The 16,551-nt window shown below is 44.9% G+C and overlaps 1 non-coding gene across 1 annotated transcript; it reads left to right on the top strand.

The window, feature by feature from the left end:
• Nucleotides 1-11,927: 11,927 nt before the first annotated feature.
• Nucleotides 11,928-12,009, top strand: trnas-gcu (transfer RNA serine (anticodon GCU)). The gene has a single exon. It is a non-coding gene; the product is annotated as a tRNA-Ser (tRNA).
• The last annotated feature ends 4,542 nt before the right edge of the window (nt 12,010-16,551 follow it).

Below are 16,551 nucleotides of genomic sequence, written 5' to 3'. Positions count from 1 at the left end.
GGGAGGATTAAAAACGAGCCATTATTTCTCCCTCTGCCACTCTGTCACAGAGACAGGGAGAGGGACGGCAGAGACGTGTGGCGTCATTCATTGCCGACAGAAGCCGTTCAGCCCATCGAGTCCACGGCAAATCTGTATCGCTTGCTTCTCTCTGAGGATTTTCATCATCAGTGCTGCTTGTTATAATAATAGGGAACTGTATCTGTGTCGAAATGCTGTCGCCGACAGACTGAACCACATGTCATTCACGGCTGTTCATTTCACCGGAGGACCCTGCTGTGCGACACAGTGTGGGGAATAACTGCAAGGCGGTAAAACAATGACTGCAGATGCGGGAAACCAGATTCTGGATTAGTGGTGCTGGAAGAGCACAGCAGTTCAGGCAGCATCCGAGTAGGTTCGAAATCGAGGTTTCAGGCACAATCCTTCATCAGGAATAAAGGCAGTGAACCTGAAGCGTGGAGAGATACGCTAGAGGAGAGTGGGGGTAGAAAGTAGCATAGAGTACAATGCGTGATTGGGGGAGGGGATTAAGGTGAAAGGTCACGGAGGAGAGGGTGGAGTGTATAGGTGGAAAAGGAGCTAGGCAGGTAGGACAAGTCATGGGGACAGTTACTGAGCTGGAAGTTTAGAACTAGGGTGAGGTGGGAGACGGGGAAAAGAGGAAATTGTTGAAGTCCACATTGATGCCCTGGGATTGAAGTATTCTGAAGCGGAAGATGAGGCGTTCTTCCTCCAGGCGTCTGGTGGTGAGGGAGCGGCGGTGAAGGAGGCCCAGGACCTCCATGTCCTCGGCAGAGTGGGAGGAGGAGTTGAAATGCTGGGCCACAGGGCGATGTGGTTGATTGGGTGTCTTGGAGATGTTCCCTAAAGCGCTCTGCTAGGAGGCGCCCAGTCACCCCAATGTACAGGAGACCATATCGGGAGCAACGGATATAATAAATGATATTAGTGGATGTGCAAGTAAAACTTTGATGGATGTGGAAGGCTCCGTTAGGGCTTTGGAGAGAGGTGAAGGAGGAGGTGTGGGCGCAGGTGTCCAGTTCCTGCGGTGGCAGGGAAAGTGCCAGGATTGGAGGGTTGGTTGTAGGGGGGCGTGGACCTGACCAGGTAGTCACAGAGGGAATGGTCTTTGTGGAAGGCGGAAAGGGGTGGGGAGGGAAATATATCCCTGATGTTGGGGTCAGTTTGGAGGTGGCAGAAATGACAGCGGATGATTTGGTTTATGTGAAGGTTTGTCGGGTGGAAGATGAGCACCAGGGGCGTTCTGTCCATGTTATGGTTGGAGGGGTTGGGTCTGAGGGCGGAGGTGCGGGATGTAGACGAGATGTGTTGGAGGGCAAATTTAACCACGTGGGAAGGGAAATTGCGGTCTCGAAAGAAGGAGGCCATCTAGTGTGTTTTGTGGTGGAACTGGTCTTCCAGGGAACAGGTCCGGCGGAGGTGGAGGAATTGGGAATACAGGATGGCGTTTTTGCAAGAGGTAGGTTGGGAAGAGTTGTGGAAGTGGTAGGGTGGGAAGAGGTGTGCATCGGGTCAAATCTCCGTCACATTCGTGACTGTTTTTCTTATGTTTGTTTCTTCTCTACGTGTGCTGAAGTAACACAGTGAGGGAGCAATTACTGTTGTCAGACATACATCTAGGGGCGTATTAAACACTGAAGTTGTGAGATTCGAGCAGTGTTTATTAACATAGATCATTCACTGTTCGAATCTCTGGCTCAGGAATTTGACAGAGAGCGAACTTGAGCAAAGGTTGAGCTGGGGCGTTTACCCCATGACGTAACACGAGTTTCTGCCGTTGCTTTGTTGTTCACGTCATTTGTGTGTTTTGCATCATTGAGGATTTTGAAGTTGTCCCCTTGATACAAAAGGCCCGTACTTTTGCAACATTGTACAAAAGATGCAGTACAATAACAGCCGTTGCTGATTCAGTCTACTTATCCAGATATTGACCCCGAGAAACAGCACTGTGCACTCTCCTCGAGTCTGGAAAACAACTTCCTCACATATGATGTTATATGCTCGCGCTCATGGCGCTCTTCCTTCCATCGGCTTCTGTGTTTTCACAGAATCTGATTCAATAGATCTTGTCACTGTGTCATTTCTTTCCATGTGGTCAGATCTTGTGAACAGAATATCACAGTGGGAGTGCCCTGGGCCCATAACCCAGAAGTCAGACCATACTCAGGGAACCGTATTCTGGTCTTGACCATTTCATGAACACCAGGAAGACATATCTATGCTCTTCAAAATTTAATTACCTGTTTTAAGAAGAAAGGTAAACAGTTCCTGGTTCCTGCTTCTGCTGCCACACGTACCAAGATTATAAATGCTGGAACTGTCCGCTCTCCCACATCCAATTTATCCCCAGGTTGTGTAAAGATGATGGTCTGAATCGCTTCCTTCTCTTCCCTGTCACTCTCGGACGATGTGAGCTGTGAAATCTTTGATGTGAACTGGAGACAACGGGAAAAATGTATACACGTCAGCTGCGTGAGCCACGGGGCTCGCTGCATTAACATCCCATGCTGATTCAGACAGCAGAAGCCTCCCTGTGACTTCGAGAAGCACAGACACTGTTCCCGAATAATGGGGAGAGATTCACTCTTTCCTCGCAGTTCTGCATTTTCTAACTGTCTCAGATGGCATTATTTGGACAATGGTTCCCAAAAGAAGATGATTTCTTGTGCATGCACGATCCCCCTTTTCTACACCTTTCCAGAATTCCCATACTTCCCACTCTGGCCAGACCCCTACCCGCCTCCACAAACTCTTGTTTGAAGCAAGCTGAAGACCGCGTTCAAACTGCTCTCCACCAACACTGCAATGACAATGGAAGAGGAGTTCGTCCAGTTATCAATGAAGACCGCCCTGTTCCGGGAAAGCAGCTAGCACAGCCTCCTGGGAGAAGCGAGTCAGAATTGACAGGAGCTGTTATTAGAACTTTGTGCTGCTTTCACTCCGAAACAGCAGAAATAGCCTTAGTTAACCAAAAACTCACCTGATTTCTGGTTACCACGTCTGGCGCCGTTCTGGCTCGTTTGTCTCGGGTGTGATATTGCCTCATACAGGTGACATACGTGCGAGAGCTCTCGGGTTCATATTGCAGATAAGCCTTGGAATTTTGTACACTATTTCATTTTCGACTGAGAAGATATGATTTCGATGCAATCGAGTTCAGATAAAGATTCCAAAGCTTGAAAACATACACAAGCAAGTTCAAGAACTGCTTCTTCTCGGCCATTGCTGCTCTGAGAAATGAATTGCCTAACTTGAAATCACGCTGATCTTGCCAATGTGGATTTTGCTGAGCGCCCGTCCTTTACGTAGTAACCTGAATTCCTGAGTCTGGTCAAATGTTGCTTTTCTCACGCTGTGATCTGCATGTCCTTGATTACTATGATCCGCCTTTACCAATCGCAAACTACGCTTTCCACTGTACTTAGGTCCATGTGACAATCAATCAATCAAAACACAGTCATTTCCTCATTGCGTGGAGCCAGCCGAGCGAAGGTGTGCTGCATGGCCTCAGTCTGCAGTGTGACACGTTTTGTGATTCTGATTGAAATTGCAATTAAAACAGCAGAATTGGGGAAGTTACTGATGGTTATATTGACACAGCCGGGACACATCTGTGCCACAGTGTATCACACAATAACAGTGAAGATCTTTTGCCGTCATCCTCGAAGGCACATGCTACAAAAACCTGAAGACTGCGGGAAACTACAGTGGTCAGTGCTAACAGAGCGTCCCATAGGGATCGTGGTGGGCGCATAATCCAGAAATTAATGTATGAAAAGCATCCTCTGCTCGATGACAATTCCACCTTTCAGCATGTGTACTGCCACCACCAGTGTTTCGCAAAAACAGTGCTCCGTTCTTCGCATTACATATTGATGAGCCATCTACGTCCTTACACTCAATGGTATCTGAAATAGATGCACCCGGCAAATTTATACAGTTGAGGAAACACACGTTTGAAGTTTTTTTTAGATTAGATTAGATTACATTACAGTACGGAAACAGGCCCTTGCGCCCAACAAGTCCACACCGATCCGCCAAAGCGTAACCCACCCATACTCCTACATTTACCCCTTACTAACACTACAGGTGATGTCGCATGGCCAGTTCACCTGGCCTGCACATCTTTGGACTGTGGGAGGAAATCGGAGCACCCGGAGGAAACCCATGAAGACACGGGGAGAAAGTGCACACTCCACACAGTGAGTCGCCTAAGGCAGGCATTGAACGCGGTCTCTGGCGCTGTGAGACAGCAGTGCTAACCACTGTGCCACCGTGCCGCCCACAAAGTTATAGAATATTTTTGCTGTTCTCTGTCGTTCTGTTATGACCTGATTCGCAAAGTCACTTGACTGAACTGGGAATACACTGGCGAAGGTGAGAGAAATCAGTTGTGGTGTGGACCATGCCCCTGACAAGCAGCACTGATGATGAATAACCTCAGAGAGAAGCAAGCGATAGAGATTTGCCGTGGACTCGATGGGCTGAACGGCTTCTGTCGGCACGTGAATGACGTCATACGTCTCTGCCGTCCCTCTCCCTGGCTCTGTGACACCGTGGCTGAGGGAGAAATAATGGCTCGTTTTTAATCCTCCCTTCCGCTTTGGACTGCCTGCAGCCCCGCAGCTCCTGGCTGTGGGGAAGGTTCTCAGTGAGTGAGGGTTTCATTCGGAGTCGCTTCATCAAGGACAGTTGGGACTCAGATGTTAACTGATCCCCGATTGCAGCAAAGAAGCCAATGCCTGTGAAACAAAAGCTTCTCTGCAGGATTGATTCTGCGAAGATTGATTCTGAACACCAAATGGGCAGCACAAAAATGCACTTACTGGAATTTTACTAACGGATGAGAGTCCACAGCCCATTTCTCTCTTTCCCACCAGCTCAGCACCTTTCTCTCTCTCTCAAATAGATGGTATTTGGAGAAAGTTCGCAATCAAAGTTTCTAAGTTCCAGCGGCGCTCTTGCACCTGGCTGTGCCCGTGAGAGGAAGCTTCAGAGCATATCCACATTTACATCCCGTCATAATGCCTGCAAGTGGAGGGAAATGGCTGAATACTCGGCCAATAGAGACAGCTCAGTCCCCGGGGATGGGATAAACAGCACCGTCCCACGTAGCGACATTCTGCAGATCAGACACAGTCCACTTTATGATTCAGATCATACCGGAGTGAGTGCGCTCGAGAAGGCTAATCGGTAACTCGTTCCTGTGCCAACTCGGCAGTTGCAAAAGATTGTTGAAGTGGAAAGTGGATTTGTTCACGTTTCAAGTCTTTCCGTGCAGCAGGAAGCAGAAGAAGAGACACAGTGAAGCGATTGAGAACTGACGACAGGAGCAGCAAAAAGTTGCACAGCGCAGAGGAGAGCTTTGAAGTATTGAATTCTGGTTGATGGGCCGATCATGTTTTCACTAGGTCACGCTGCTACAGAAGAAACTATGTCAGTGCCTCTCAACATTGTGATGTCACAGGCAAATATTGCCGTAAGACTGCAGGAAATTCCTTTTCCCAATGTGAGGGCAGTCCATATGTAAAGGTGTAGCTTATATATCGAATCCTTTCACATAGATATTCCACTGCACCTCAGTGTGTTGTATCGTCTCCTTTCCACTTTACCTGTGATTGTGCCTGCACTGAAATTGATTTTCTCTTTGTGCGAGTCTTTTCCAGTCTGGGTGATGTGATGCAGTTGGACTGACCCATCTTCTGAAAGAATTTTCCACTTCACTTCAGCCCGCCCTAACTTCGCTATCTGATACCATTCCCGTTGTTTAAATGTTAAGCTCTCGTCTCAGATCCAGCCTGCCCTCACCCAAAATAAATGGAAAATTCAGTCACACTGTGATCACTGCAATCGAGGGATATATTCACTCTGAGGTCATTGATAATTCCAAGGATAAAGTTAGGACTGCAGATGCTGGAGATCAGAGTTGGTAGTGTGATGCTGGGAAAGCACAGCAGTTCAGGTAGCATCCGAGGAGCAAGAGAATTCAGGTTTCAGGCTTAAGCCCTTCATCAGGAAGAAGGCTTGTGAGTCGGGGCTGAGAGATAAATGGAAGTGGTGTGGGGTTAAGGGGAAATAGCTGGAAAGCAATCGATGAATGAATAGGAGGGAGAAGAAAATAGGTCAGAAATGGCAGTGATGGAATGGGTTGAGAGGACGGTGCCGAGTTGAAGGCTTGGGCTTGGGGGAGGGGAAATGAGGCAACTGTTCAAATTCACATTTATCCCGTGTGGTGTTAGGGTCCCAAGCCGGCAGGTGTAGCGTTCCTCCTCCAGGCGTTGGGTGGTAATTGTTTGGCAGTGGAGGAGATCCAGGACCTGTATGTCTTTGAAGGGGTAGGAGGGGAGTTGAAGTGTTCAGCCACGGGACGGTGAAGTTGGTGGGTGCGGGTGTCCCAGAGATGTTCTCTGAAATGATCTGCAAGGTTTCCTGTCACCCTAATGTAGAGGAGACCACACTGGGTGCAACGGATTCAGTAGATGACATTGGTAGCTGTACACGTGAATTTCTAATGGATGTGGAATGATCCCTATGGGCCTTGGCTGAGGTGAGGGGATGGTGTGGGTGCTAGTTTCACCCTTCCTTTGGTGGCAGTGAAAGGTGCCAGGAGAGGGTTGTGGGCTGGTGGGGGGATGTGTGGATCTGAAGAGGGGATCATGGAGGGAATGGTCTTTACGGAATGTTGGCAGGGCTGGGCAGCGAAATATATCTCTGGTGGTGGTGTCTGTTTAGAGGTGGCATCAGGGGCAGAATATGATTCGTTCATGCGGAGTTTAATGGGGTGTAAGGTGAGCACCTGGTGGTTCTGTCTTTGTTGCGTTGAGAGGCGTGGCTTCAAGGGTGGTGGTGTGTGAAATGGATGTGATGAACTGGAGGGCGCTGTCAACCACGTGGGAAGGCAATTTGTGATCGTGGAATAAGGAGACCAACTGGCTCTTTCTGAGGTGTATTTGGTCATCCTGGGAACAGATGTTCTGGAGGTGGAGGAATTGGGAATAAAGAATGGCGTTCTTACACGAGATAGGGTTGGAGGAGATGTAGTCTAGATACATGTGGGAGTCGGAGGGCTTGTAGTATATGTCTGTAAAATGTCAGTCGCCAGAGTCGGTGATGGAGAGGTCCAGGAAGGTGAGGGAAGTTGCCAAGATGATCCAGATAAATTTGAGGTCGGAGTGGAAGGTGTTGTTAAAGTTGGTGAGCTATTCAATTCCTCGTTGGAACACCAAGTGGCCCCAAACATTCATCAATGTAGCGGAGGAACAGGTGGAGAATAGAGCCTGTGTAATTACGAAAGATGGACAGTTCCGCATATCTGACAGACGGGCAGGCATAGCTAGGTCCTATGCGGGTGCCGATGGCGACCAGTTTCGATGGAGTAAGTGGGAGGATTAAAAACGGAATTTGTGATTGTGAGGACCAGTTCAGCCAGGTGGATGAGGGTGTCGGTGGAAAGGTAATGGTTGGGATAGTGTGAGATTAAGAAATGGAAGGCTTGCAGACTTCTGTCATACAGATGGATTTGTACAGGGACTGGATGTCCATGGTGAAGCTGACGCGTTGGGGGCCAGGGAAACGAAATTCTTGGAGGAGGTGAAGTGCATAGGGGTGTCACGAATGTAAGCGAGCATTCCTGGACTGGGGAGAGAGGATTGTGTCAAGGTAGGAAGAGATGACTCGGATGGGACAGGCTCAGGATGAGACAATAGGTCGACTAGGGCAGTCAGGTTTGTGAATCTTAGAAAGGAGGTAGAATCGGGGATTGCACGGTTCACGGACAATGAGGTTGAAGGTTGTGGATGGGAGATGCCCAGAGGTGATGAGATTGTGGATGGTCTGGGAGATGATGGTTTGGTGAGGGGAGGAGAGTTTGTGATCGTGGTCTGTAGGAGGAGGTGCGTGCGAGTTGGTACCTGGCTTCAGCTTTGTTCCTCTGCCCGACTCACAAGCCTAATTCCTGATGAATGGCTTATGCCTAAATCGTCCATTCTCCTGATCCTCGGATGTTGCCTGACCTGCTGTGCTTTTCCAGTACAACACTCTCCACTCGTTCATTATGACTGTCTCACTTCACACTGCCAGGTCCATGCTGTCTGTTTGATTTTAATGAGCACTGTTCTCATGGACTGTGACAAAATCTGCCAATCTGAAACAAAAACAGAAATTGCTGTAAAATCACAGCTGAGCTGGCAGCATCTGTGCAGATGAATCACAGTTAACGTTTCACATCCATTGTGTCCATCTGTCCACAAATGCTGCCTGACATCCTGAAATATTCGAGCAACGTCTGTCTTTGTTTGATTTTCAACATCACCAATTTTTTCATTTTTGTTTTATTTTCTGCCAATATGATTTGGCTAGAGATTACCTTAAATGTTTTAAATATGACTGCGATGGAATGGCCAGGTTCCACCAGCCGGCTCCTTTTATTTGGTTCACGTGAACAATGCCTTTCCACTTGGTCACCGCGCCCTACAGCGGCACTGCATATAAATTGACAAAATTGTGGCATTCTCTCGGATTGGTAATCAGAAGCGAGATTGATTGAAATTATTGGAAATTTAAGATAAACTGATAAAATACGGGATATAAAACGGGAAACTGAAAGGGAAAGCGAGAACAGCGAATGATAATTTCTTGACAAAACTGAAATATAATTACTCAAGATTCAGAAAGTGCTCTCATCCACAGACATACCATAATATGGAATGTAATTTTTGGGACAATCAATGCAAGCAGATAGCAAAATCTTAGTTTTAAAGTCTTGCTGCAACTGTTTTGGTTTTAATGAATGCACACATGGGACTCAGTGCTGTAATGGTCCCCGAAAATGGAAAAGGAAATCCTTGCCTTCGAGGATCCGTGGGGAATGTTCACTGATTCATCCCAGTCATGCCAGGACTGTCCTCTGGAAGCGTATGAGTAAAATCTTTCAATGTCCCATGGAGTTTCGAATGAATGGTGAAGGGAATGTCTCCATTCACAAATTAATCATTCAGTAGAATTCAATACAGGGACTCATGAAATGATGAACAAATTGAACAAGAACACGGACATACGACACACAATAGCTACGACCATTACTATGTGAAAACTATTGATTTCACATCCACGGTGGCTTTTGGTGATGGCATTTACTGTACAGAACCAGTCTGCACTGGATTGACTGGAGACACACTATGAAGTATTTGAACTTCAATCGCCTTTAGAAATAGCTGAGACTGACTCAGTATACGGGGATTTAGAGATGTTGGCCTTACAAACCTTTCAGATATTCCGTGGAAGAATAAAGGAAGTGATAGAAAATTTTCGTCTCCATGGAGACGATGTTCGTGAACTGGATAGATAGTAATTTACCTTATTGGAGTTTATAAATAGAGGCGTCATATTTAAAAAGTAAAGAGTTCACAGTGTAACTGTAAAATCTTTTGGTCATACTCAGTGGGAACATTGTGTGTAATCCTTCTCCTCATTCTCCACCAAAAACATATAACGAAGTTAGAAAGGGCACAGACGCTGTTTCCTGGACATCAAGATATTAGAAAGCCAAGTGACGTTGTTTACTGAGACATAAAAATATCAGAAAGGATACAAACGGGATGATAGAAAAAAATGAAGGAGTTTATTCACGAGATTTGGAAATACTGGAGCAGAAAAACGCAAGTTTGATGTAAACAAATGAGATTTTCACGTAACGCGAGGTTTGAATGAATAAATTGGGGAAATTTCCTCTTTCCAGTGAATCAATAATTTTAGTTAGAGCTTGAAAACCATTAGTGAATGACGAAGAAAAGTTTAGATGAGAGTTATTTAAATCGTGAACGACTTTCCAGAAATAAAACGTAGAAGCTGTGTTCCGAGTGTTTTAAAAGATACACTAATAAACATACAAGGAGAGAATTTATCATTGAGTGAAAGTCAGTGTGGTTGCGTAACAATTTCGAATTTGTTGACTTCAGACACAAAGACATTTCATGAACACGTACAGCTGAATAAGACTGAGTATAACAAGTTCATGGATTGGTAAGGTGTGGCGTATTATTCAAGGTGAAACTCTGTAAATGGAGCTGATGTCGTAAAATATCTGCAGACAGAAGTTATATCCTTATGAGTAGGAACTGAATCGTCACTTGGAGACGCAATTTGGAGACTATAAAGATTTGACCACACTCACATGATGGTATGTATATTTCGTACATTCTTTACTCCACCCAAGAAATCCACCAAGAAGACTCTGTCCTTTTGTATTGTTAACCCTCCGTATTTCTCTGCAGCACGCCATTTAAGATAAAATATGCTCAAACCAAAATTCAGCTCAATACAATTTTCAAACGGTCCTGTGTGATTTCTTCTTTTTATTATTGCAACATCCTTTGTGAGTTTGCAACAAACTGTGTAACATGAAAGCAGTTCAACATCTATTTTCCCGGAATTTAACGCAGTGCACATGTGAAACGTTATCCATCTGCTGAAATTTCACCTTTGGCTCTCTCTCCACATATGTCTCTTCACGTTTTAGATACTTGCAGTATGTTTGTTGATCAAGGAGTCATTATCCAGAAAAGGTAGTTTCTCAATCCACAAACACGGGTATTTTCCCATAAACATGGCTTTGCTCAATATCACTTCCTGTCCGTACCCCTCAACACGACGACAAATTGAAGTTGCTCCATGTGAGTCTCAAAATTAAAACTTCTGCACAGCACAGCCCACTGTACTGGAACAGAGATACCGTGCACAGGTCACCTGCAGCACTGGAGGAACACATTAATACTTACCTCCATTCCTGGTTTTACCTTAACGTTTGGGAAACCGAGTTTCTCTGATTCCATGGCAAGTAAACGGGGATTATATGATCATCTTCACCAGCGGTTCTATCCCCGAGTGAGGAAAGTAATGTGGTACTCATTGTAAAGATGGGTAGATTGATGAAATGTACAATTTCATCTTTTGCCTTCACTAACTCATGAGCTTTTTATTTTGTTTTGCATCTGGAGAAATTTTAAAATCTTCATCTTGAACAGACTCAATGTCAGATCTCCATTGTGTCTCTGGCATTAAATTTCAAAATATAAACCCCCTCTGAATTCTTCCACTGCAGTCTGCTGTTTGGGAAGTGTTCCTGTTGTGGGAAATGCACTTCACCGTGTGTCACGTGCTGCTCCCAGCATGCGCTCTGGCACTGCACTCATTTTCCTTTTGACACTTGCTCACTGCGTTGCTGTGATCATACAGTGATTTGGTGTCACACGGCCCAGGAAAATGATACAGCTCAAGGTTTTTGCATTGTTGAGTTCAATTGTCAGTTTAGCCTTATTTTGGGTTTTGAAATTGTCTGTTCTGTACACAAGTGCGTGTCAAAAACATCTGAGCGGAAGTTAGGTCTTCCGAATAATGACATTGAGCACTATGCACTCTCCTCCAGTCTGGAAAATAATTCCTCACAGACAATTTAATAGACAAGAGACAGCAGGTGCAGGAGTAGGCCATTCTGCCCTTCGAGCCAGCACCACCATTCATTACGATCATGGCTGAACATGCTCAATCTGTATCCTGTTCCTGCCTTATCCCAATAACCCTTGATTCCACTATCCTTAAGAGTTCGATCTAACTCTTTATTGAAAGAAAACCTCCTGCTGTCTCGGGTTCTTCATTCCGTTGACTTCAAATCTTCACAGAATTCAACAGACCTTGTTACATATTCATTTCCTCATTTTTGTTCAGATCACTGTGTGCATAGTGTGATAGTGGGAGTGCACTTGCCCCACAACCCAGGGGTCAGACAATAGTTTTTGAACCGTTCTGTGTTATTTATCATTTCACCAACACCAACGAGAAATAGCTGCTGCTCTGACTAATTTACACAATTCAATTATTCATAAGGTCATACCTTCATTCGCAGCTGCGACGAGGTGGCCGAGAGGTTAAGGCGATGGACTGCTAATCCATTATGTTCTGCACGCGTGGGTTCGAATCCCACTCCCGTCGTTGTAATCAACGGCTTTTAATTGTGTTGATTACAGCTGTCATGTTGAAACTGGAACGCCGATGTTCAGTTTTTATGCATTGACGCTGTTACAAAATCTCAAAGAATAGTTTGAACCTGTTGACTAAACTGCATTGCAATGTCGGTTGCATTGGGATAATGAAAAGAAAATCGATTTTCTTTTTCAAGTCAAGTTGCTGTGAACGATTTTTCGTATGAAAGACATCCAGGAAAATCAAATACCGAGAGCTGCGAAGTGCATGTTGATGCAAAGGGATTCTTAACGAATGTTTTGTCAGATGAAATCTGGAGAAGGTTGAGTAGAAGTATTTCATCCTGGTGAGAAGAGTACAGTGAGACAGCACAAAACAATGGAGATATTTCAAAGGGGCAGGGCGTGGGTTTAGGGGCACTGAGAACTGGCTGTAAATGCAGAGTGGAGAATTGCCGATGTAGTTCCGTGCATGGGCACGGATAGATTTACACATTGGTCTCACCCTCGCCCCTTGCTCTCGCCATTGATGAATGCTGGACATAAGGCACAGATAAACACAAGATGTGGGAAGTAAGCCCCCTCTCGTTATGCACACACTGGATGCATCACATTGAACTATGAACAACTGGAGAAATCAGCATGTTACCTATAGGGAGTGAAACTTAACTGTGGATCAATAACCGCAGATTCATGCAACATAAACATGAAAAATGATTTAAAATGTAGGGTGTAGGGTTGCTCACTGAGCTGTAACTTTGATATCCAGACGTTTCATTACTTGGCTAGGTAACATCATCATCAGTGGCGACCTCCAAGTGAAGCGAAGCTGTTGTCTCCTGCTTTCTATTTATATTTTTCTCCTCGATGGGGTTCCTGGGGTTTGTGGTGATGTCATTTCCTGTTCGTTTTCTGAGGGGTTGATAGATGGCATCTAGATCTAAGTGTTTGTTTATGGCATTGTGGTTGAAGTGCCAGGCCTCTAGGAATTCTCTGGCATATCTTTGCTTAGCCTGTTCCAGGATAGATGTGTTGTCCCAGTCGAAATAGTGGTATTTTTAATCCGTATGTAGGGCTACGAAGGAGAGAAGGTCGTGTCTTTTTGTGGCTAGCTGGTGTTCGTATATCCTGGTGGCTAACTTTCTTCCTGTTTGTCTTACGTAGTGTTGGTGGCAGTCCTTGCATGGAACTTTGTAGATGACGTTGGTTTTGTCTATGGGTTGAACTGTTTCTTTTAAGTTTGTTCGTTTTTGTTTGAGAGTGTTGGTGGGTCTGTGTACTACTAGATTTCCGAGGGGTCTGAATAGTCTGGCTGTCATTTTTGAAACTTCTTCGATGTATGGTGAGGTGGTTAGGGTTTCTGGCTGTGTTTGGTCTGCTTGTCGTGGTTTGTTCTTGAGGAATCTGCGAACTGTATTTTTGAGAATCTATTCTTCTCGAATACGTTGAATAGGTCGTTCTCCTCTGTTTTCCGAAGTTCGTCTGTGCTGCAGTGTGTGGTGGCTCGTTGGAATAGTGTTCTGATACAGCTTCGTTTGTGTGTGTTGGGATGGTTGCTGGTGTAGTTAAGTATTTGGTCAGTGTTTGTCGGTTTTCTGTATACATAGGTTTGTAGTTCTCCGTTGTCCTTTCTTTCTACTGTGACGTTCAGGAATGCGAATTTGTTGTCGGTTTCGTCCTGTTTGGTGAACTGTATGCCTGTGAAGGTGTTGTTGATGATGTCAAATGTCTCTTCTATCTTGTTTTGTTTTGTAATGACAAAGGTGTCATCTACGTAGCGGACCCAGATTTTTGGTTTGATTGTTGGTAAGGGTGTTTGTTCTAGTCTTTGCATTACCGCTTCTGCTATGAAGCCTGATAGCGGAGATCTCATGGGTGTGCCGTTGGTTTGTTTGTCGACGAGGTTGTTGAAAGTGAAGTGGGTGGTGAGGCACAGGTTCACTAGCTTCATGATGCTTTCGTTGGTAATGTGATTGATGGTTGTTGGTGCGTCTGTGATGATCTCTTCTAAAAGTGTGGTAAGTGTTTCCTTTGCCAGGTTGATGTTGATGAAGGTGAACAGTGCTGTTATGTCAAATGAGATCATTGCTTCTTCTTCCTCTATTTTGGTGTTTTTGATGATTTTTAGGAATTCCTGGGTGGAGTGGATGGAGTGCTGTGACTCTTCTATGAGGCATTTCAGTCTTGCGTGTAGTTCTTTGGCCCGTCTGTAAGTTGGTGTTCCGGGTAATCAGACTATGGGTCTGAGTGGGGCTCCTGGTTTATGGATTTTTGGTCGTCCGATTCAACTTGGGAAACACCTTGATCCTGGGACAGTCAAAGCAAAGACATGCCAGAAAATTCCCAAAGGCCTGGCACGCCAACCACAACGCCATAAACAAACACATAGATCTAGATGCCATCTTTCAACCCCGCAGAAAACGAACAGGAAATGACATCACCACAAACCGCAGGAACCCCATCCAGGAGAAAGATATAAATAGAAAGCAAGAGACAACAGCTTCCCTTCACATGGAGGTCGCCACTGATGGTGTTACCGATCCAGGTAATGAAACATCTGGATATCAAACCTACAGCTCAGCGAGCAAACCTACACCTTAAACCTCAACCTGAGTTACAAACCTTCACAATCCTTGCGATTTAAAGTGTCTATACGCCTATCATTAATAGACTTTTCGATATAATACCCGTCTGGTTGAAAGAAGAAGACACCACATTTCAAGATGGATGACAACGTTACCAATGTTGTTTTGAAATTGAGATCTATTTTGATCATTTTACGCAGTGAACAAGTTCATTTTAAATAACGCAAACCACATTCTCTCACCTGGAATAAAAGTGCATTTTGAATACAAACATTGTCCTTGTTAACTCGCAGTTACTCAACATGAAAAATAGGATGTAATTTTTATTAAGCATACATCAATTAGCACCATTATCTTACTTCGGATGGACTGCAGTATGCACATGCGAAATAAGGTTTAAGAAAGAATAACTTTTGGAAATAATGATTCGGTGGTGACTAAAAATAATATTAGGTTCTTATGATGTGGTTATTCCACCAATTGGTCCAGTGGTGGGGATGTTCAGTGGGCAGTATTTCTATGATGGTATAGAAGTATGTGAGCTGCCAGGGATGGGAGCTCCCACTTCATTTGTGACATCAGTCTGGGAGTTCCAACCACACCTGGAGCAGCTTCCATTGACATGGAGCAGCAGGGAGCATTGAGGCATCAGGCTGGGAGTTCCAAACACAACTGGAGCAGCTTCTGTTGACATGGAGCAGCAGGGAGCATTGGAACATCCGAATGCAAGACCTAACCTCATTTGGAGCAGCTTCAGTTGACATGGAGCAAGGAGCTTTGTGAGATCCGTCTGGGAGTTCCACTCTCACCTGGAGCAACTTTTAATGACATGTAGCAGTAGGGAGCATTGGGACATCAGAGTGATACATCCAACCTCAACTGGACTGCATCTCTTGACATGGAGGAGGGAACATTGGTACATCAGACTGGGAGCTCCAACATCACAAGGACCAGCGTTTAGTGACATGTAACAGCTGGGAGCATTGGGACATCAGAGTGGTAGGTCTAACCTCAACTGCACGACTGGTAATGACATGGAACAGGGAGCATTGGGACATCAAATTGGGAGCTCCAACTTCAAGTAGAGCAGCTTCTATTGACATGGAGCAGCAAGGAGCATTGTAACGTCAGGTTGGGAGCTCCAACATCACCTGCAGAAGCTTGTATTTACATGGAAGAAGAGGGAGCATTGGGACATTAGGCTGGGGGAAAGGATATTCAACTATTTTAATCTAAAGTAAAATATGTTTCAACACCTCATATGTTAATTGATTTATGAGGAATCTTTCCCGGAAAAATATTTAATTCTTTAGACAGTAAAGACAAGTCCTGCAAATATTCAACTCAGGAAAATGCATTGGTACAGAGAGAAATGGGAGTGATGTTTCATGTCTTTGTCTTTTCTTTTCTGGCCGACTCTGCACTGGATTACGTCATCGGAAGGACGTTTTCACTCATTTCCTGCAAATTCGGACAGGTCATTAACGATATCTAAATATAAAAATTAATGGGAATATGCGATGTTATGATTAGGCTGGAGTTTACCGCAAATTATGGTGAAAACGCATCAAAGTCAGTTGTAATTTCCAAGATCAGTAGTGGCCTCATTGATTGGCTGATCAGATTGTGAATTGCAGTTTTTTTTGAGGACAATTTGAAGTGAATCAATGATGGTGATTATCTTGGTTCTTTGTTCACCTTGTGACTGTTACTGTTATTGCTCATGTCCTTGTTAACACCACAGCCCTGCAGCGTGTAAAATCTCAGCTGTGCATCTGGCCTGTGGTACAACCATTCGTATAGCTGGCTACGGATCTGGTGGTTGAAGTTCGACTTTTACTTTGCGCAAGCGCATTATGGAGATTCATCACATCCAACCTAATTATTTTTGTTTTGCTGAGGTGGGTAATATTTGAAATTTTCATCTCCACGAAGAAAATTCTTTCACTGTCTTCGACCAGTTAAAC

Source organism: Chiloscyllium punctatum, chromosome 6 (assembly GCF_047496795.1).
Source record: "Chiloscyllium punctatum isolate Juve2018m chromosome 6, sChiPun1.3, whole genome shotgun sequence".
In the NCBI taxonomy this organism is placed as follows: domain Eukaryota; kingdom Metazoa; phylum Chordata; class Chondrichthyes; order Orectolobiformes; family Hemiscylliidae; genus Chiloscyllium; species Chiloscyllium punctatum.
This window is presented reverse-complemented; position numbering and strand designations above follow the sequence as displayed.